The following is a 20,478-nucleotide window of genomic DNA, read 5'->3' as shown; positions in this document are numbered from 1 at the left end:
TGTGGCACACATGTGCCGTGTGCCTTTACTTTTGTAAAAAACTGGTATCGGGAAAAGTTTCTTAATATTTCTTTTGATTAGCATGCAAGAAAATGTGATCATTACCTATGGAATTTCCTGCCAGCGTCGAGCTTGAATTCACAACCTTGAGACTCAGTGTTCAAGAGTCACAGAAGAGGTCAGCCTGGTCTTCAGTTTGCCAACGATAAGCTCCGGCAGTGCTCCTCTGTAAAGCAGATTGTTCGGATCGGTTATGTGGGACGGCACTTCGATACTAAGATCGTTTGCAGCACACGCATGTTCCCCCTTCACGCAAAAAACATAGACGAAGGAAACTCTCTTGTCTTGGGCTGCTGTCTCCCGGATTTAAAGCGCTCTGGGTGCAACTATGTCTCTAACAAGCACACTATAAAGACAGGAATTACACTTTGCTCACGTCAGGCATGGAATGGCGAGGCTACTTGTTCCAATATTATCTAGTCTCACCTTATATGGTGCCGATTCCTGGTTTTCATTTAAGAAAGAGCACTGCAAACTCCGTAAACAGTGCAAAACGTGTGATGAAAGAAGTCTTTTCCCCCCTTTGTCTAAAGCAGAACACAGCGGAGTCATGCCGAGGGTTGTGAGATCAAGATTTCAGTGGAGCACTGTCGTCTACGTCTTTAGCTACATGAGTTGGACATCCTCTTGTACAGGGAAAGCAGATTGAGATCCTCTGACATGAAAAGTGACAGATAAAAGCCATTTCTCATCCTTTCTCTTAGTGGTGGAACTATCGCATGTAAATGAGGCAACTTGCAAGGCGAGCAGGCTCGGTGCACACCGAACGCAGATGTCTCAGAGCAGTTGAGACGTGTCCAAGTGGCTGTCAAAGGACAGCACTTTGCCGGCGCCGTGGCTTAGTTGGCTAAAGCGCCTGTCTAGTAAACAGGAGATCCTGGGTCCGATTCCCAGCGGTGCCTTTCTTCCTGTCTTACTGTACAGAATTTATCCTTATGGGCAAATCCCATGCCTTTTAATTCAGGTGAATGCAAGTGTTCGTTTCCTTTCTGGAACAACTTGTTTTGAAAGAAATCTATACAGCTTGCGAAAGATGAAACACAAATCTTGCTTATCAGTGAAGAAGAGGTACTCCCAGCAGGCCAGCTAATACCAGCAAAGTTTTTTTTTCACCCTAACCCAGAGAATGGAGAAAAGCGAGGCGCCTGTGGCTCTGCAGTGTAATCAGTTCGTGAGTTCGGCGGTTAGCTGAAAGAGTGGTAAATGGAGCTCGCCCCAGCCCGTCCTTATTCTTTTAAAGAGGATAAAAAATTAACTTCGCCGCCATTACTACCAGCTTTAAAAGACTGCCATGGGCACGGAAAAAAACACACTACAGATGACTTTTCTGGAACCGAAGCAGAGATTCCTTTACGAACCAACTGATAAAGCTCAGCCAGTGAATACTGTTCACAGAATGTGAAAGCACGATCAACTTTGTAACTGCAACCACAGGAAAAACAGCAAGAAGCAGGCTCCATTCCCCATTTAAATCTGTCGTGCGAGGCATGCTTTTTGGCACGCATGAAGTAAATCCCACGATTGCTTTTGAACTTGGACAAAGTACTTCCAAAGGAGCGCTATGCGCAAAGATTTAACAAGCTCAACCCCCGCCGACGATTTGGTGTGAAGAAGCAGAACATTCAAGTTTCACAGACAGAAGCAGCACGCCAGCACAGCCAAAATTAAAACGCAGGGCACACAACGATTTGCATTGACACAAAAGTGATCTGGGCAGACGTCGTTCCCTGCATAACGCAAAAAGTGGCAAAGCGCTTTTGGGTTGAGAGGACGCAAGAAGGTTTTTGTTTTGTGCCTTGATGTCAAGCTGAGAAAGTATCTTTAAACACTTTGCTTAGTTTCTCGAGAGACTGCCAAAAAGCAGTTCCCTTCGTCTGAAGCCAGCTGAAAGGGAGTCTCGACAGAAGCACCTGGCAGCGGTGGGATTTGAACCCACGCCCCCGAAGAGACTGGAGCCTTAATCCAGCGCCTTAGACCGCTCGGCCACGCTACCCGCTGTGCGTTGTCTCTTTGTCTCATTACTTGCCCGGAGGAAGCCGGGTGGGTTTTGCTCTTGTCGCCCGAATTAGTGGCGTTATGACCGTGGAACCGACTGCACCTGCTTTTTCTGAGATGCTTCCCCTCTCATGGCGAGATCTCGACTTCTTTAACACCTCTGGATAAAGATCTTCTGTGGAGCAGGTTTCAGACCTCTGCGTACAGCACCCTTGATGTCATTTTATTTTTACAGCAGCCGCATCCGGAAAGTTGTGTCTTTTACGTTTTATTTGAACAACAAAACTACATACAATACAAACAAGAGCACATATAACGTATCAAGACAATCGTCAGGGGCACATGCTATAATACAATTACACTTTATGAAAAACGATTACACAAGGTAAATAAAGATAAGGTCCGCACAGCTCGTTCTTACATTTCGAAAGAGTCCGTAAATACCCCTTTACGTCTATTTTGAACTGTTCAAACGTAGGACTCTTCCCAGACCATTTCACTTTATACCACATTCCTAAACGAGGATGCTTCTCCTGTTTTAGAACTATTTTGGGCGGTATGTCTTATACAACACACCCACAGTATTCTAATGGTGGACTGCAGATCTGTGCTATAGTTCAGTCGAGTTCAAAGGATCCAGCAATCTTACTGGATTTGACTGGGATTCTGAAATGTCTCTTGCAAAAGTATTCGGGTTTGCTTGAACCTTTGATAAAAAAAGTGATCTGATCTGAAACTACCCAGCTTACAATCTCTGAGGTAGTTGTCACTAAACTCGGACGTGATGTGGCACACATGTGCCGTGTGCCTTTACTTTTGTAAAAAACTGGTATCGGGAAAAGTTTCTTAATATTTCTTTTGATTAGCATGCAAGAAAATGTGATCATTACCTATGGAATTTCCCGCCAGCGTGGAGCTTGAATTCACAACCTTGAGACTCAGTGTTCAAGAGTCACAGAAGAGGTCAGCCTGGTCTTCAGTTTGCCAACGATAAGCTCCGGCAGTGCTCCTCTGTAAAGCAGATTGTTCGGATCGGTTATGTGGGACGGCACTTCGATACTAAGATCGTTTGCAGCACACGCATGGTTTCCCCCTTCACGCAAAAAACATAGACGAAGGAAGCTCTATTGTCTTGGGCTGCTGACTCCCGGATTTAAAGCGCTCTGGGTGCCAGCTAAGTCTCTAACAAGCACACTATAAAGACAGGAATTACACTTTGCTCACGTCACGCATGGAATGGCGAGGCTACTTGTTCCAATATTATCTAGTCTCACCTCATATGGTGCCGATTCCTGGTTTTCATTTAAGAAAGAGCACTGCAAACACCGTAAACAGTGCAAAACGTGTGATGAAAGAAGTCTTTTCCCCACTTTGTCTAAAGCAGAACACAGAGGAGTCATGCCGAGGGTTGTGAGATCAAGATTTCAGTGGAGCACTGTCGTCTACGTCTTTAGCTACATGAGTTGGACAGCCTCTTGTACACGGAAAGCAGATTGAGATCCTCTGACATGAAAAGTGCCAGATAAAAGCCATTTCTCATCCTTTCTCTTAGTGGTGGAGCTATCGCATGTAAATGAGGAAACTTGCAAGGCGAGCAGGCTCCGTGCACACCGAATGCAGATGTCTCAGAGCAGTTGAGACGTGTCCATGTGGCTGTCAAAGGACAGCACTTTGCCGGCGCCGTGGCTTAGTTGGCTAAAGTGCCTGTCTAGTAAACAGGAGGTCCTGGGTCCGATTCCCAGCGGTGCCTTTCTTCCTGTCTTACTGTACAGAATTTATCCTTACGGGCAAATCCCATGCCTTTTAATTCAGGTGAATGCAAGTGTTCGTTTCCTTTCTGGAACAACTTGTTTTGAAAGAAATCTATACAGCTTGAGAAAGATGAAACACAAATCTTGCTTATCAGTGAAGAAGAGGTGCTCCCAGCAGGCCAGCTAATACCAGCAAGTTTTTTTTCACCCTGACCCAGAGAATGGGGAAAAGCGAGGCGCCTGTGGCTCTGCAGTGTAATCAGTTCGGGAGTTCGGCGGTTAGCTGAAAGAGTGGTAAATGGAGCTCGCCCCAGCCCGTCCTTATTCTTTTAAAGAGGATAAAAAATTAACTTCGCCGCCACTACTACCAGCTTTAAAAGACTGCCATGGGCACGGAAAAAAACACACCACAGATGACTTTTCTGGAACCGAAGCAGAGATTCCTTTACGAACCAACTGATAAAGCTCAGCCAGTGAATACTGTTAACAGAATGTGAAAGCACGATCAACTTTGTAACTGCAACCACAGGAAAAACAGCAAGAAGCAGGCTCCATTCCCCATTTAAATCTGTCGTGCGAGGCATGCTTTTTGGCACGCATGAAGTAAATCCCACGATCGCTTTTGAACTTGGACAAAGTACTTCCAAAGGAGCGCTATGCGCAAAGATTTAACAAGTTCAACCCCCGCCGACGATTTGGTGTGAAGAAGCAGAACATTCAAGTTTCACAGACAGAAGCAGCACGCCAGCACAGCCAACATTAAAACGGAGGGCACACTACGATTTGCATTGACACAAAAGTGATCTGGGCAGACGTCGTTCCCTGCATAACGCAAAAAGTGGCAAAGCGCTTTTGGGTTGAGAGGACGCAAGAAGGTTTTTGTTTTGTGCCTTGGTGTCAAGCTGAGAAAGTATCTTTAAACACTTTGCTTAGTTTCTCGAGAGACTGCCAAAAAGCAGTTCCCTTCGTCTGAAGCCAGCTGAAAGGGAGTCTCGACAGAAGCACCTGGCAGCGGTGGGATTTGAACCCACGCCCCCGAAGAGACTGGAGCCTTAATCCAGCGCCTTAGACCGCTCGGCCACGCTACCCGCTGTGCGTTGTCTCTTTGTCTCATTACTTGCCCGGAGGAAGCCGGGTGGGTTTTGCTCTTGTCGCCCGAATTAGTGGCGTTATGACCGTGGAACCGACTGCACCTGCTTTTTCTGAGATGCTTCCCCTCTCATGGCGAGATCTCGACTTCTTTAACACCTCTGGATAAAGATCTTCTGTGGAGCAGGTTTCAGACCTCTGCGTACAGCACCCTTGATGTCATTTTATTTTTACAGCAGCCGCATCCGGAAAGTTGTGTCTTTTACGTTTTATTTGAACAACAAAACTACATACAATACAAACAAGAGCACATATAACATATCAAGACAATCGTCAGGGGCACATGCTATAATACAATTACACTTTATGAAAAACGATTACACAAGGTAAATAAAGATAAGGTCCGCACAGCTCGTTCTTACATTTCGAAAGAGTCCGTAAATACCCCTTTACGTCTATTTTGAACTGTTCAAACGTAGGACTCTTCCCAGACCATTTCACTTTATACCACATTCCTAAACGAGGATGCTTCTCCTGTTTTAGAACTATTTTGGGCGGTATGTCTTATACAACACACCCACAGTATTCTAATGGTGGACTGCAGATCTGTGCTATAGTTCAGTCGAGTTCAAAGGATCCAGCAATCTTACTGGATTTGACTGGGATTCTGAAATGTCTCTTGCAAAAGTATTCGGGTTTGCTTGAACCTTTGATAAAAAAAGTGATCTGATCTGAAACTACCCAGCTTACAATCTCTGAGGTAGTTGTCACTAAACTCGGACGTGATGTGGCACACATGTGCCGTGTGCCTTTACTTTTGTAAAAAACTGGTATCGGGAAAAGTTTCTTAATATTTCTTTTGATTAGCATGCAAGAAAATGTGATCATTACCTATGGAATTTCCCGCCAGCGTGGAGCTTGAATTCACAACCTTGAGACTCAGTGTTCAAGAGTCACAGAAGAGGTCAGCCTGGTCTTCAGTTTGCCAACGATAAGCTCCGGCAGTGCTCCTCTGTAAAGCAGATTGTTCGGATCGGTTATGTGGGACGGCACTTCGATACTAAGATCGTTTGCAGCACACGCATGGTTTCCCCCTTCACGCAAAAAACATAGACGAAGGAAGCTCTATTGTCTTGGGCTGCTGACTCCCGGATTTAAAGCGCTCTGGGTGCCAGCTAAGTCTCTAACAAGCACACTATAAAGACAGGAATTACACTTTGCGCACGTCACGCATGGAATGGCGAGGCTACTTGATCTAATATTATCTAGTCTCACCTCATATGGTGCCGATTCCTGGTTTTCATTTAAGAAAGAGCACTGCAAACACCGTAAACAGTGCAAAACGTGTGATGAAAGAAGTCTTTTCCCCACTTTGTCTAAAGCAGAACACAGAGGAGTCATGCCGAGGGTTGTGAGATCAAGATTTCAGTGGAGCACTGTCGTCTACGTCTTTAGCTACATGAGTTGGACAGCCTCTTGTACACGGAAAGCAGATTGAGATCCTCTGACATGAAAAGTGCCAGATAAAAGCCATTTCTCATCCTTTCTCTTAGTGGTGGAGCTATCGCATGTAAATGAGGAAACTTGCAAGGCGAGCAGGCTCCGTGCACACCGAATGCAGATGTCTCAGAGCAGTTGAGACGTGTCCATGTGGCTGTCAAAGGACAGCACTTTGCCGGCGCCGTGGCTTAGTTGGCTAAAGTGCCTGTCTAGTAAACAGGAGATCCTGGGTCCGATTCCCAGCGGTGCCTTTCTTCCTGTCTTACTGTACAGAATTTATCCTTACGGGCAAATCCCATGCCTTTTAATTCAGGTGAATGCAAGTGTTCGTTTCCTTTCTGGAACAACTTGTTTTGAAAGAAATCTATACAGCTTGAGAAAGATGAAACACAAATCTTGCTTATCAGTGAAGAAGAGGTGCTCCCAGCAGGCCAGCTAATACCAGCAAGTTTTTTTTCACCCTGACCCAGAGAATGGAGAAAAGCGAGGCGCCTGTGGCTCTGCAGTGTAATCAGTTCGGGAGTTCGGCGGTTAGCTGAAAGAGTGGTAAATGGAGCTCGCCCCAGCCCGTCCTTATTCTTTTAAAGAGGATAAAAAATTAACTTCGCCGCCACTACTACCAGCTTTAAAAGACTGCCATGGGCACGGAAAAAAACACACCACAGATGACTTTTCTGGAACCGAAGCAGAGATTCCTTTACGAACCAACTGATAAAGCTCAGCCAGTGAATACTGTTAACAGAATGTGAAAGCACGATCAACTTTGTAACTGCAACCACAGGAAAAACAGCAAGAAGCAGGCTCCATTCCCCATTTAAATCTGTCGTGCGAGGCATGCTTTTTGGCACGCATGAAGTAAATCCCACGATCGCTTTTGAACTTGGACAAAGTACTTCCAAAGGAGCGCTATGCGCAAAGATTTAACAAGCTCAACCCCCGCCGATGATTTGATGTGAAGAAGCAGAACATTCAAGTTTCACAGACAGAAGCAGCACGCCAGCACAGCCAACATTAAAACGGAGGGCACACTACGATTTGCATTGACACAAAAGTGATCTGGGCAGACGTCGTTCCCTGCATAACGCAAAAAGTGGCAAAGCGCTTTTGGGTTGAGAGGACGCAAGAAGGTTTTTGTTTTGTGCCTTGATGTCAAGCTGAGAAAGTATCTTTAAACACTTTGCTTAGTTTCTCGAGAGACTGCCAAAAAGGAGTTCCCTCCCTTTCGTCTGAAGCCAGCTGAAAGGGGGTCTCGACAGAAGCACCTGGCAGCCGTGGAATTCGAACCCACGCCCCCGAAGAGACTGGAGCCTTAATCCAGCGCCTTAGACCGCTCGGCCACGCTACCCGCTGTGCGTTGTCTCTTTGTCTCATTACTTGCCCGGAGGAAGCCGGGTGGGTTTTGCTCTTGTCGCCCGACTTAGTGGCGTTATGACCGTGGAACCGACTGCACCTGCTTTTTCTGAGATGCTTCCCCTCTCATGGCGAGATCTCTACTTCTTTAACACCTCTTGATAAAGATCTTCTGTTGAGCAGGTTTCAGACCTCTGCGTACAGCACCCTTGATGTCATTTTATTTTTACAGCAGCCGCATCCGGAAAGTTGTGTCTTTTACGTTTTATTTGAACAACAAAACTACATACAATACAAACAAGAGCACATATAACGTATCAAGAAAATCGTCAGGGGCACATGCTATAATACAATTACACTTTATGAAAAACGATTACACAAGGTAAATAAAGATAAGGTCCGCACAGCTTGTTCTTACATTTCGAAAGAGTCCGTAAATACCCCTTGACGTCTATTTTGAACTGTTCAAACGTAGGACTCTTCCCAGACCATTTCACTTTATACCACATTCCTCAACGAGGATGCTTCTCCTGTTTTAGAACTATTTTGGGCGGTATGGCTTATACAGCACACCCACAGTATTCTAATGGTGGACTGCAGATCTGTGCTATAGTTCAGTCGAATTCAAAGGATCCAGCAATCGTACTGGATTTGACTGGGATTCTGAAATGTCTCTTGCAAAAGTATTCGGGTTTGCTTGAACCTTTGATAAAAAAGTGATCTGATCTGAAACTACCCAGCTTACAATCTCTGAGGTAGTTGTCACTAAACTCGGACGTGATGTGGCACACATGTGCCATGTGCCTTTACTTTTGTAAAATACTGGTATCGGGAAAAGTTTCTTAATATTTCTTTTGATTAGCATGCAAGAAAATGTGATCATTACCTATGGAATTTCCTGCCAGCGTGGAGTTTGAATTCACAACCTTGAGACTCAGTGTTCAAGAGTCACAGAAGAGGTCAGCCTGGTCTTCAGTTTGCCAACGATAAGCTCCGGCAGTGCTTCTCTGTAAAGCAGATTGTTCGGATCGGTTATGTGGGATGGCACTTCGATACTAAGATCGTTTGCAGCACACGCATGGTTTTCCCCATTCACGCAAAAAACATAGACGAAGGAAGCTCTCTTGTCTTGGGCTGCTGACTCCCGGATTTAAAGCGCTCTGGGTGCCAGCTAAGTCTCTAACAAGCACACTATAAAGACAGGAATTACACTTTGCTCACGTCACGCATGGAATGGCGAGGCTACTTGATCCAATATTATCTAGTCTCACCTCATATGGTGCCGATTCCTGGTTTCATTTAAGAAAGAGCACTGCAAACACCGTAAACAGTGTAAAACGTGTGATGAAAGAAGTCTTTTCCCCCCTTTGTCTAAAGCAGAACACAGCGGAGCCATGCCGAGGGTTGTGAGATCTAGATTTCAGTGGAGCACTGTCGTCTACGTCTTTAGCTACATGAGTTGGACATCCTCTTGTACACGGAAAGCAGATTGAGATCCTCTGACATGAAAAGTGCCAGATAAAAGCCATTTCTCATCCTTTCTCTTAGTGGTGGAGCTATCGCATGTAAATGAGGCAACTTGCAAGGCGAGCAGGCTCGGTGCACACCGAACGCAGATGTCTCAGAGCAGTTGAGATGTGTCCAAGTGGCTGTCAAAGGACAGCACTTTGCCGGCGCCGTGGCTTAGTTGGCTAAAGGGCCTGTCTAGTAAACAGGAGATCCTGGGTCCGATTCCCAGCGGTGCCTTTCTTCCTGTCTTACTGTACAGAATTTATCCTTACGAGCAAATCCCATGCCTTTTAATTCAGGTGAATGCAAGTGTTCATTTCCTTTCTGGAACAACTTGTTTTGAAAGAAATCTATACAGCTTGCGAAAGATGAAACACAACTCTTGCTTATCAGTGAAGAAGAGGTACTCCCAGCAGGCCAGCTAATACCAGCAAAGTTTTTTTTTCACCCTAACCCAGAGAATGGAGAAAAGCGAGGCGCCTGTGGCTCTGCAGTGTAATCAGTTTGCGAGTTCGGCGGTTAACTGAAAGAGTGGTAAATGGAGCTCGCCCCAGCCCGTCCTTATTCTTTTAAAGAGGATAAAAAATTACCTTCGCCGCCATTACTACCAGCTTTAAAAGACTGCCATGGGCACGGAAAAAAACACACTACAGAGGACTTTTCTGGAACCGAAGCAGATTCCTTTACGAACCAACTGATAAAGCTCAGCCAGTGAATACTGTTAACAGAATGTGAAAGCACGATCAACTTTGTAACTGCAACCACAGGAAAAACAGCAAGAAGCAGGCTCCATTCCCCATTTAAATCTGTCGTGCGAGGCATGCTTTTTGAACGCATGAAGTAAATCCCACGATCGCTTTTGAACTTGGACAAAGTACTTCCAAAGGAGCGCTATGCGCAAAGATTTAACAAGCTCAACCCCCGCCGACGATTTGGTGTGAAGAAGCAGAACATTCAAGTTTCACAGACAGAAGCAGGACGCCAGCACAGCCAACATTAAAACGGAGGGCACACTAGGATTTGCATTGACACAAAAGTGATCTGGGCAGACGTCGTTCCCTGCATAACGCAAAAAGTGGCAAAGCGCTTTTGGGTTGAGAGGACGCAAGAAGGTTTTTGTTTTGTGCCTTGATATCAAGCTGAGAAAGTATCTTTAAGCACTTTGCTTAGTTTCTCGAGAGACTGCCAAAAAGCAGCTCCCTCCCTTTTGTCTGAAGCCAGCTGAAAGGGGGTCTTGATAGAAGCACCTGGCAGCGGTAGGATTCGAACCCACGCCCCCGAAAAGACTGGGGCCTTAATCCAGCACCTTAGACCGCTCGGCCACGCTACCCGCTGTGCACTGTTTCTTTGTCTCATTACTTGCCTGGAGGAAGCCGGGTGGGTTTTGCTCTTGTCGCCCGATTTAGTGGTGTTATGTCCGTGGAACCGACTGCACCTGCTTTTTCTGAGATGCTTCCCCTCTCATGGCGAGATCTCGACTTCTTTAACACCTCTTGATAAAGATCTTCTGTGGAGCAGGGTTCAGAACCTCTGCGTACAGCACCCTTGATGTCATTTTATTTTTACAGCAGCCGCATCCGGAAAGTTGTGTCTTTTACGTTTTATTTGAACAACAAAACTACATACAATACAAACAAGAGCACATATAAAGTATCAAGAAAATCATCAGGGGCACATGCTATAATACAATTACACTTCATGAAAAAAAGATTACACAAGGTAAATAAAGATAAGGTCCGCACAGCTTGTTCTTACATTTCGAAAGAGTCCGTAAATACCCCTTTACGTCTATTTTGAACTGTTCAAACGTAGGACTCTTCCAAGACCATTTCACTTTATACCACATTCCTAAACGAGGATGTATCTCCTGTTTTAGAACTATTTTCGGCAGTATGGCTTATACAACACACCCACAGTATTCTAATGGTGGACTGCAGATCTGTGCTATAGTTCAGTCGAATTCGAAGGATCCAGCAATCGTACTGGATTGGACTGGGATTCTGAAATGTCTCTTGCAAAAGTATTCGGGTTTGCTTGAACCTTTGATAAAAAAGTGATCTGATCTGAAACTACCCAGCTTACAATCTCTGAGGTAGTTGTCACTAAACTCGGACGTGATGTGGCACACATGTACCATGTGCCTTTACTTTTGTAAAATACTGGTATCGGGAAAAGTTTCTTAATATTTCTTTTGATTAGCATGCAAGAAAATGTGATCATTACCTATGGAATTTCCTGCCAGCGTGGAGTTTGAATTCACAACCTTGAGACTCAGTGTTCAAGAGTCACAGAAGAGGTCAGCCTGGTCTTCAGTTTGCCAACGATAAGCTCCGGCAGTGCTCCTCTGTAAAGCAGATTGTTCGGATCGGTTATGTGGGACGGCACTTCGATACTAAGATCGTTTGCAGCACACGCATGGTTTTCCCCCTTCACGCAAAAAACATAGACGAAGGAAGCTCTCTTGTCCTGGGCTGCTGACTCCCGGATTTAAAGCGCTCTGGGTGCCAGCTAAGTCTCTAACAAGCACACTATAAAGACAGGAATTACACTTTGCTCACGTCACGCATGGAATGGCGAGGCTACTTGATCCAATATTATCTAGTCTCACCTCATATGGTGCCGATTCCTGGTTTCATTTAAGAAAGAGCACTGCAAACACCGTAAACAGTGTAAAACGTGTGATGAAAGAAGTCTTTTCCCCCCTTTGTCTAAAGCAGAACACAGCGGAGCCATGCCGAGGGTTGTGAGATCTAGATTTCAGTGGAGCACTGTCGTCTACGTCTTTAGCTACATGAGTTGGACATCCTCTTGTACACGGAAAGCAGATTGAGATCCTCTGACATGAAAAGTGCCAGATGAAAGCCATTTCTAATCCTTTCTCTTAGTGGTTAAGCTATCGCATGTAAATGAGGCAACTTGCAAAGCGAGCAGGCTCGGTGCACACCGAATGCAGATGTCTCAGAGCAGTTGAGACGTGTCCAAGTGGCTGTCAAAGGACAGCACTTTGCCGGCGCCGTGGCTTAGTTGGCTAAAGCGCCTGTCTAGTAAACAGGAGATCCTGGGTCCGAATCCCAGCGGTGCCTTTCTTCCTGTCTTACTGTACAGAATTTATCCTTACGAGCAAATCCCATACCTTTTAATTCAGGTGAATGCAAGTGTTCGTTTCCTTTCTGGAACAACTTGTTTTGAAAGAAATCTATACAGCTTGCGAAAGATGAAACACAACTCTTGCTTATCAGTGAAGAAGAGGTACTCCCAGCAGGCCAGATAATACCAGCAAAGTTTTTTTTTCACCCTAACCCAGAGAATGGAGAAAAGCGAGGCGCCTGTGGCTCTGCAGTGTAATCAGTTTGCGAGTTCGGCGGTTAACTGAAAAAGTGGTAAATGGAGCTCGCCCCAGCCCGTCCTTATTCTTTTAAAGAGGATAAAAAATTACCTTCGCCGCCATTACTACCAGCTTTAAAAGACTGCCATGGGCACGGAAAAAAACACACTACAGAGGACTTTTCTGGAACCGAAGCAGATTCCTTTACGAACCAACTGATAAAGCTCAGCCAGTGAATACTGTTAACAGAATGTGAAAGCACGATCAACTTTGTAACTGCAACCACAGGAAAAACAGCAAGAAGCAGGCTCCATTCCCCATTTAAATCTGTCGTGCGAGGCATGCTTTTTGAACGCATGAAGTAAATCCCACGATCGCTTTTGAACTTGGACAAAGTACTTCCAAAGGAGCGCTATGCGCAAAGATTTAACAAGCTCAACCCCCGCCGACGATTTGGTGTGAAGAAGGAGAACATTCAAGTTTCACAGACAGAAGCAGGACGCCAGCACAGCCAACATTAAAACGGAGGGCACACTACGATTTGCATTGACACAAAAGTGATCTGGGCAGACGTCGTTCCCTGCATAACGCAAAAAGTGGCAAAGCGCTTTTGGGTTGAGAGGACGCAAGAAGGTTTTTGTTTTGTGCCTTGATATCAAGCTGAGAAAGTATCTTTAAGCACTTTGCTTAGTTTCTCGAGAGACTGCCAAAAAGCAGTTCCCTCCCTTTTGTCTGAAGCCAGCTGAAAGGGGGTCTTGATAGAAGCACCTGGCAGCGGTGGGATTCGAACCCATGCCCCCGAAGAGACTGGGGCCTTAATCCAGCACCTTAGACCGCTCGGCCACGCTACCCGCTGTGCATTGTTTCTTTGTCTCATTACTTGCCTGGAGGAAGCCGGGTGGGTTTTGCTCTTGTCGCCCGATTTAGTGGTGTTATGTCCGTGGAACCGACTGCACCTGCTTTTTCTGAGATGCTTCCCCTCTCATGGCGAGATCTCGACTTCTTTAACACCTCTGGATAAAGATCTTCTGTGGAGCAGGGTTCAGAACCTCTGCGTACAGCACCCTTGATTTCATTTTATTTTTACAGCAGCCGCATCCGGAAAGTTGTGTCTTTTACGTTTGATTTGAACAAAAAAACTACATACAATACAAACAAGAGCACATATAAAGTATCAAGAAAATCATCAGGGGCACATGCTATAATACAATTACACTTCATGAAAAAAAGATTACACAAGGTAAATAAAGATAAGGTCCGCACAGCTTGTTCTTACATTTCGAAAGAGTCCGTAAATACCCCTTTACGTCTATTTTGAACTGTTCAAACGTAGGACTCTTCCAAGACCATTTCACTTTATACCACATTCCTAAACGAGGATGTATCTCCTGTTTTAGAACTATTTTCGGCAGTATGGCTTATACAACACACCCACAGTATTCTAATGGTGGACTGCAGATCTGTGCTATAGTTCAGTCGAATTCGAAGGATCCAGCAATCGTACTGGATTGGACTGGGATTCTGAAATGTCTCTTGCAAAAGTATTCGGGTTTGCTTGAACCTTTGATAAAAAAGTGATCTGATCTGAAACTACCCAGCTTACAATCTCTGAGGTAGTTGTCACTAAACTCGGACGTGATGTGGCACACATGTGCCATGTGCCTTTACTTTTGTAAAATACTGGTATCGGGAAAAGTTTCTTAATATTTCTTTTGATTAGCATGCAAGAAAATGTGATCATTACCTATGGAATTTCCTGCCAGCGTGGAGTTTGAATTCACAACCTTGAGACTCAGTGTTCAAGAGTCACAGAAGAGGTCAGCCTGGTCTTCAGTTTGCCAACGATAAGCTCCGGCAGTGCTTCTCTGTAAAGCAGATTGTTCGGATCGGTTATGTGGGATGGCACTTCGATACTAAGATCGTTTGCAGCACACGCATGGTTTTCCCCCTTCACGCAAAAAACATAGACGAAGGAAGCTCTCTTGACTTGGGCTGCTGACTCCCGGATTTAAAGCGCTCTGGGTGCCAGCTAAGTCTCTAACAAGCACACTATAAAGACAGGAATTACACTTTGCTCACGTCACGCATGGAATGGCGAGGCTACTTGATCCAATATTATCTAGTCTCACCTCATATGGTGCCGATTCCTGGTTTCATTTAAGAAAGAGCACTGCAAACACCGTAAACAGTGTAAAACGTGTGATGAAAGAAGTCTTTTCCCCCCTTTGTCTAAAGCAGAACACAGCGGAGCCATGCCGAGGGTTGTGAGATCTAGATTTCAGTGGAGCACTGTCGTCTACGTCTTTAGCTACATGAGTTGGACATCCTCTTGTACACGGAAAGCAGATTGAGATCCTCTGACATGAAAAGTGCCAGATAAAAGCCATTTCTAATCCTTTCTCTTAGTGGTGGAGCTATCGCATGTAAATGAGGCAACTTGCAAAGCGAGCAGGCTCGGTGCACACCGAATGCAAATGTCTCAGAGCAGTTGAGACGTGTCCAAGTGGATGTCAAAGGACAGCACTTTGCCGGCGCCGTGGCTTAGTTGGCTAAAGTGCCTGTCTAGTAAACAGGAGATCCTGGGTCCGAATCCCAGCGGTGCCTTTCTTCCTGTCTTACTGTACAGAATTTATCCTTACGAGCAAATCCCATGCCTTTTAATTCAGGTGAATGCAAGTGTTCGTTTCCTTTCTGGAACAACTTGTTTTGAAAGAAATCTATACAGCTTGCGAAAGATGAAACACAACTCTTGCTTATCATTGAAGAAGAGGTACTCCCAGCAGGCCAGCTAATACCAGCAAAGTTTTTTTTTCACCCTAACCCAGAGAATGGAGAAAAGCGAGGCGCCTGTGGCTCTGCAGTGTAATCAGTTTGCGAGTTCGGCGGTTAACTGAAAGAGTGGTAAATGGAGCTCGCCCCAGCCCGTCCTTATTCTTTTAAAGAGGATAAAAAATTACCTTCGCCGCCATTACTACCAGCTTTAAAAGACTGCCATGGGCACGGAAAAAAACACACTACAGAGGACTTTTCTGGAACCAAAGCAGATTCCTTTACGAACCAACTGATAAAGCTCAGCCAGTGAATACTGTTAACAGAATGTGAAAGCACGATCAACTTTGTAACTGCAACCACAGGAAAAACAGCAAGAAGCAGGCTCCATTCCCCATTTAAATCTGTCGTGCGAGGCATGCTTTTTGAACGCATGAAGTAAATCCCACGATCGCTTTTGAACTTGGACAAAGTACTTCCAAAGGAGCACTATGCGCAAAGATTTAACAAGCTCAACCCCCGCCGACGATTTGGTGTGAAGAAGGAGAACATTCAAGTTTCACAGACAGAAGCAGGACGCCAGCACAGCCAACATTAAAACGGAGGGCACACTAGGATTTGCATTGACACAAAAGTGATCTGGGCAGACGTCGTTCCTGCATAACGCAAAAAGTGGCAAAGCGCTTTTGGGTTGAGAGGACGCAAGAAGGTTTTTGTTTTGTGCCTTGATATCAAGCTGAGAAAGTATCTTTAAGCACTTTGCTTAGTTTCTCGAGAGACTGCCAAAAAGCAGTTCCCTCCCTTTTGTCTGAAGCCAGCTGAAAGGGGGTCTTGATAGAAGCACCTGGCAGCGGTGGGATTCAAACCCACACCCCCGAAGAGACTGGGGCCTTAATCCAGCACCTTAGACCGCTCGGCCACGCTACCCGCTGTGCACTGTCTCTTTGTCTCATTACTTGCCTGGAGGAAGCCGGGTGGGTTTTGCTCTTGTCGCCCGATTTAGTGGTGTTATGACCGTGGAACCGACTGCACCTGCTTTTTCTGAGATGCTTCCCCTCTCATGGCGAGATCTCGACTTCTTTAACACCTCTGGATAAAGATCTTCTGTGGAGCAGGGTTCAGAACCTCTGTGTACAGCACCCTTGATTTCATTTTATTTTTACAGCAGCCGCATCAGGAAAGTTGTGTCTTTTACGTTTTATTTGAACAAAAAAACTACATACAATACAAACAAGAGCACATATAAAGTATCAAGAAAATCATCAGGGGCACATGCTATAATACAATTACACTTCATGAAAAAAAGATTACACAAGGTAAATAAAGATAAGGTCCGCACAGCTTGTTCTTACATTTCGAAAGAGTCCGTAAATACCCCTTTACGTCTATTTTGAACTGTTCAAACGTAGGACTCTTCCAAGACCATTTCACTTTATACCACATTCCTAAACGAGGATGTATCTCCTGTTTTAGAACTATTTTTGGCAGTATGGCTTATACAACACACCCACAGTATTCTAATGGTGGACTGCAGATCTGTGCTATAGTTCAGTCGAATTCGAAGGATCCAGCAATCGTACTGGATTGGACTGGGATTCTGAAATGTCTCTTGCAAAAGTATTCGGGTTTGCTTGAACCTTTGATAAAAAAAGTGATCTGATCTGAAACTACCCAGCTTACAATCTCTGAGGTAGTTGTCACTAAACTCGGACGTGATGTGGCACACATGTGCCATGTGCCTTTACTTTTGTAAAATACTGGTATCGGGAAAAGTTTCTTAATATTTTGTTTTGATTAGCATGCAAGAAAATGTGATCATTACCTATGGAATTTCCTGCCAGCGTGGAGTTTGAATTCACAACCTTGAGACTCAGTGTTCAAGAGTCACAGAAGAGGTCAGCCTGGTCTTCAGTTTGCCAACGATAATCTCCGGCAGTGCTTCTCTGTAAAGCAGATTGTTCGGATCGGTTATGTGGGATGGCACTTCGATACTAAGATCGTTTGCAGCACACGCATGGTTTTCCCCTTCACGCAAAAAACATAGACGAAGGAAGCTCTCTTGTCTTGGGCTGCTGACTCCCGGATTTAAAGCGCTCTGGGTGCCAGCTAAGTCTCTAACAAGCACACTATAAAGACAGGAATTACACTTTGCTCACGTCACGCATGGAATGGCGAGGCTACTTGATCCAATATTATCTAGTCTCACCTCATATGGTGCCGATTCCTGGTTTCATTTAAGAAAGAGCACTGCAAACACCGTAAACAGTGTAAAACGTGTGATGAAAGAAGTCTTTTCCCCCCTTTGTCTAAAGCAGAACACAGCGGAGCCATGCCGAGGGTTGTGAGATCTAGATTTCAGTGGAGCACTGTCGTCTACGTCTTTAGCTACATGAGTTGGACATCCTCTTGTACACGGAAAGCAGATTGAGATCCTCTGACATGAAAAGTGCCAGATAAAAGCCATTTCTCATCCTTTCTCTTAGTGGTGGAACTATCGCATGTAAATGAGGCAACTTGCAAGGCGAGCAGGCTCGGTGCACACCGAACGCAGATGTCTCAGAGCAGTTGAGACGTGTCCAAGTGGCTGTCAAAGGACAGCACTTTGCCGGCGCCGTGGCTTAGTTGGCTAAAGCGCCTGTCTAGTAAACAGGAGATCCTGGGTCCGAATTCCAGCAGTGCCTTTCTTCCTGTCTTACTGTTGTAGCGGCAATGCTTGTTAATAAGACAGAATTAAGCGTTGGTATGCTCCTAAAAGAGGCCCCATCTCACCCTCCATCTCTGTGGTGCAGCCACAGAGAAAGAATTCATGCAAGCTGATTTAAGAGTGTTTTCTTGTGATAAGAAACAAGCTCCCAGACGGGGATGCACTTAGCTGAGCCTGGCTATCATGATCAATGTTCATCCATTGGCGCCTATCAGTCTAGGGAGTGCCGAATGGACATCTGGACTGCATTCCTAAGTTTCAAGAGTAAGTGACTTATATCTCACCTTGACCAACCAATCAGGGACTGGCAGGGCGTGGAAATACCACGTGGGTCTCCAATGCCCGCCAAACTCTCAACCAATCAGCACACATCTGGGTCTTGATCAAAAAGGGAGCGCAAGCTCAGTTCTGGGCTCTCCTTGGCCATTTTCGCGCATCCTCAGAGACAATCACGTGACAACTGCTGTTGTCTGCAAAAGGACTTGGACTTTGTTCTAAGCGCGAGGCCGAGGAACCCGTACGTACTCAGAATTCTACCAACGTGAATGCTCCGCTTGATCAACGGCAGCCTACAGTTGGACCCTCGTCAACAACCTGAATAGCTTATTCAGAAGCAGCGCTGGACCGGGAACGAACCAGTTTCTTCCCAGGCAAAAGAGTGACTTGAGTGAGGACTCGCGGTCACACTCTGTGCATAGAGACTTTCTACTAGCCAGCTGGACTGCTGGTAGATCCCCTCGGAGCAACGACTGCCCTGCGCGCCGCAGTTAGATTCCTCCGCCCGTCCTACTCCGAGCTGCACCTCGACTGGTTGGCCGGTAGCCAGAGGACGCCGTCACAACGCCCATTGGACAACCGCTGCAACAGAGGCTGCAACAGAGCCTGTCAGCTGGTTTGGTGTTCGTGCCGGGAAACTCCAAATCCAAACACAGTGGATAAGTAAACCCCATGTTCTACATAGCGTCTCGAGAATTCAATTGTACCTCAACACAAGTTGTTTTCAATTTAATTCATGAGTAATGTATTTACTTCCGAGTTTAGAGTAACAGTGGGTAATAACACTGATTAGCGATTTGGTAACCGAACGATATATATTGACATATATTCTCTGTTCTGTATCTCTTTGTGTTTGCATCTCTTCGAGATTATATACCTTGTATATTGATAACCCTCACCGTAAGGTCTGCCGCTCGTATCCAGGCAGACTAGTATATGTTTGGTGCACAGTTATATAAATAAATGTATCCCGTGTATTGAACCCGTGTGTGTGCGTTGTTAGTTGTTCTGATGATTGATTTTCTAAAAGCCCCAACGAACAACCTCGTGATTACAGCTACAATTAATAATTATCTCAGTAAACCCATCAAACCACTACATTTAATGGCGTCCCTGGGTGGGCGGAGTTAAGAATGAAATGAGAATCAATCGCACAGAATAACTGATATTGCTGTGAGTTCAAGTTCAGCACAGCACCGCGGCTTCTATAGGCGAATACCGGGTGTGCTGATAACTGCGCAAAGAAATCCCCCTGTTTTTTAGCGTTTAGTGTAACGTGTGCTGATTGGAAATCCATCTGCTCGGGTGTTTAAATTCCATACTGTATTTTAGTAAAAGGAAAAAAAAGTAATACTCTTAAAGTTTCTCTGACGTAATGACAATGGCTGCTAAAATGTCTGAAAAGGAGTCGCTTATAAGTACTATTTCTAGCGACGACAATCCTGGTTACTGGAGCGGTATCGAAAAGTTGAACTTTGATGATATTGAGAAGCTGCAAGTAGATTTAGTAGCCAAGGTAGCGAACCAGCTTAACACAGGAGGGTCAGTGAACGCAGTTCAGGTCCTATCGAGTTTCGCCTTAAATCTAGCTAAACAGCTGGAACTGTCTTTGTCCGAGCTGACAAAGTTTCAAAAGCTTCAGGGAAAGCTAGAAAGATATAAGGCGGAGCGAGTTGAGTTGTTGGATATAATCAGAGAAAAGAGAGTGAAAAATGAGGAAAGTGAAGACAGACTCAGGGAAGTTTTAGGTAAATTAGATGACCTGTCTACTAGAGAAACTGCGGCTGAGGTAGGTAGGAGAGACCTGGAAGCGAGCTTGAAAGAAAAAGAAAAAGAAATAGAGAGTTTAAATGAGCTCAGCCAGGAAAGGCAAAAGGAGTTAGATGCTGCCGTACTGGAAGCAAAACAGGCTAGATCCCACTTGCATGCCAGCCCACCTAGCAGCCCGGAGCGCTCACCCAGCGCGCCGGGAGGGGGTTTCTCCCGGCCAGGGTCTGTGGTCGGATCGGCATAGGGGAGATCGCCGAGTCCTGCGCGAGACGCAAGGGCGATGCAATTCAGGCATAGGCCCCCTGCTCCTGATTATGGCCGTCCTCCTGCCCGCGGAGAAACCGTAAAAATTAACCTCCACTCCCTGAGGCAGTTAGCCA

At 45.4% G+C, this 20,478-nt stretch overlaps 11 non-coding genes across 11 annotated transcripts; 5 read left to right on the top strand and 6 right to left on the bottom strand.

The window, feature by feature from the left end:
- Positions 1–888: 888 nt before the first annotated feature.
- Positions 889–962, top strand: trnat-agu (transfer RNA threonine (anticodon AGU)). The gene has a single exon. It is a non-coding gene; the product is annotated as a tRNA-Thr (tRNA).
- Positions 963–1,971: 1,009 nt separating this feature from the next.
- On the bottom strand, positions 1,972–2,053 carry trnal-aag (transfer RNA leucine (anticodon AAG)). The gene has a single exon. It is a non-coding gene; the product is annotated as a tRNA-Leu (tRNA).
- Positions 2,054–3,731: 1,678 nt separating this feature from the next.
- On the top strand, positions 3,732–3,805 carry trnat-agu (transfer RNA threonine (anticodon AGU)). The gene has a single exon. It is a non-coding gene; the product is annotated as a tRNA-Thr (tRNA).
- Positions 3,806–4,812: 1,007 nt separating this feature from the next.
- trnal-aag (transfer RNA leucine (anticodon AAG)) lies at positions 4,813–4,894 on the bottom strand. The gene has a single exon. It is a non-coding gene; the product is annotated as a tRNA-Leu (tRNA).
- A 1,678-nt stretch (positions 4,895–6,572) lies between these two features.
- Positions 6,573–6,646, top strand: trnat-agu (transfer RNA threonine (anticodon AGU)). Its single transcript has one exon. It is a non-coding gene; the product is annotated as a tRNA-Thr (tRNA).
- Positions 6,647–7,658: 1,012 nt separating this feature from the next.
- Positions 7,659–7,740, bottom strand: trnal-aag (transfer RNA leucine (anticodon AAG)). Its single transcript has one exon. It is a non-coding gene; the product is annotated as a tRNA-Leu (tRNA).
- Positions 7,741–10,502: 2,762 nt separating this feature from the next.
- Positions 10,503–10,584, bottom strand: trnal-aag (transfer RNA leucine (anticodon AAG)). Its single transcript has one exon. It is a non-coding gene; the product is annotated as a tRNA-Leu (tRNA).
- Positions 10,585–12,263: 1,679 nt separating this feature from the next.
- On the top strand, positions 12,264–12,337 carry trnat-agu (transfer RNA threonine (anticodon AGU)). The gene has a single exon. It is a non-coding gene; the product is annotated as a tRNA-Thr (tRNA).
- A 1,011-nt stretch (positions 12,338–13,348) lies between these two features.
- Positions 13,349–13,430, bottom strand: trnal-aag (transfer RNA leucine (anticodon AAG)). Its single transcript has one exon. It is a non-coding gene; the product is annotated as a tRNA-Leu (tRNA).
- A 1,679-nt stretch (positions 13,431–15,109) lies between these two features.
- On the top strand, positions 15,110–15,183 carry trnat-agu (transfer RNA threonine (anticodon AGU)). Its single transcript has one exon. It is a non-coding gene; the product is annotated as a tRNA-Thr (tRNA).
- Positions 15,184–16,193: 1,010 nt separating this feature from the next.
- On the bottom strand, positions 16,194–16,275 carry trnal-aag (transfer RNA leucine (anticodon AAG)). Its single transcript has one exon. It is a non-coding gene; the product is annotated as a tRNA-Leu (tRNA).
- Between the last annotated feature and the right edge of the window lie 4,203 nt (positions 16,276–20,478).

Source organism: Lepisosteus oculatus, chromosome 14 (assembly GCF_040954835.1).
Source record: "Lepisosteus oculatus isolate fLepOcu1 chromosome 14, fLepOcu1.hap2, whole genome shotgun sequence".
NCBI classification, from domain to species: domain Eukaryota; kingdom Metazoa; phylum Chordata; class Actinopteri; order Semionotiformes; family Lepisosteidae; genus Lepisosteus; species Lepisosteus oculatus.
This window is presented reverse-complemented; position numbering and strand designations above follow the sequence as displayed.